The sequence below is a fragment of the Sinocyclocheilus grahami genome, unplaced genomic scaffold (genome assembly GCF_001515645.1).
Source record: "Sinocyclocheilus grahami isolate Dianchi unplaced genomic scaffold, SAMN03320097.WGS_v1.1 scaffold1213.1, whole genome shotgun sequence".
Classification (NCBI taxonomy): Eukaryota; Metazoa; Chordata; class Actinopteri; order Cypriniformes; family Cyprinidae; genus Sinocyclocheilus; species Sinocyclocheilus grahami.
Window position 1 is genome coordinate 3,401 of NW_015506392.1, and position 1,117 is coordinate 4,517.

General features: G+C 33.7%; 1 protein-coding gene across 1 annotated transcript in view; it reads left to right on the top strand.

Annotated features, from left to right (window-relative positions):
• The window catches only part of LOC107568100 (deltex 1, E3 ubiquitin ligase), an 18,602-nt gene that overhangs the window by 1,708 nt on the left and 15,777 nt on the right, over window positions 1-1,117 (top strand). The gene's annotated exons all lie outside the window — the stretch shown is intronic.

The window sequence follows — 1,117 nt, forward strand, 5'->3', positions numbered from 1 at the left end:
AAAAAATCAACAATTTCACTTAAGAATATTTTATTCAACTATATTTTATTAAACCAAATGAAATCCAAATTTATATGAAATCCTTTTTTTAAAGCAAAAGTAAAGTGCAACATAGAGTGCAAGAAGCAAGTGTCCATCTCATAGTCCAAATCACTGAAATCAAAGTTCAGTATTATAGTGTAAGAATGACAACATATCCACGTGTTCTAGTCTACTAATAATACAATTATAATCAAAAAACACTTTTTAAAGGAGTATTTACCAGAAATTTTATTTACCAGAATTTATTTTGGAGAAAAATGTAAATGTGCAGTATTTCTGGGGGAAATATTTTTTTTTATTATTATTATAAAAAAAAAATTTAACATGCAAGTAATCTATGTACCAAAGAATGATTTTTACAAAAATACATCAATTAAGAATTTAGGATTAAGAATTACCATAAATTTTATTTTGCTAGTAAACAGCTTAGCTCTGTACAAAGGTGTACAGAGAATTTTAAGATGCATGTATGCTGCGTAACTCTTACATAGGTATATAGAAATTATTTTATTTTAACATGCTAGTAAGCTCTGTATGGAGTACAGAAATTGTTTTAATTTGTTTTACTTTAACATGCAAGTAAACAGCTTAACTGTGTACAAAGATATAGCAGTTATTTTATTTTAACATGCACGTAGCAAGTACGTACCAATGAAAAATTTGGACATAAGTTACATTTACATTAATGCATTTGGCAGATGCTTTTATCCAAAGTGACTTGCATTGCATTCAAGGTATACAGTTTATTAGTTCATGCATTTCCTGGGAATCGAACCCATGATCTTGGCCTTGTTGGTGCCTGAGCATATTTGTGTCTTTCGATCAGGAATGACTGGTATCCTCATGTGTGCCGCCGGGCTCCCCGTGTGTTTGACTCGGGCCCCTAAACCGATCCTCCATCCACCGTCGGTCAGCAAGAGTGACCTGAAACCCGTGCCAGGAATCAACAGCATCCGACGCAAGACTAAGAAAAAGCACCTCCGCAAAGGTGAGTGTCTGTCTATGTGTGTGTGTGTGTGTGTGTGTGTGTGTGTATGTTTGTGTGTGTGTTTGTGTGTGTTTGTTTGTGTGTGTG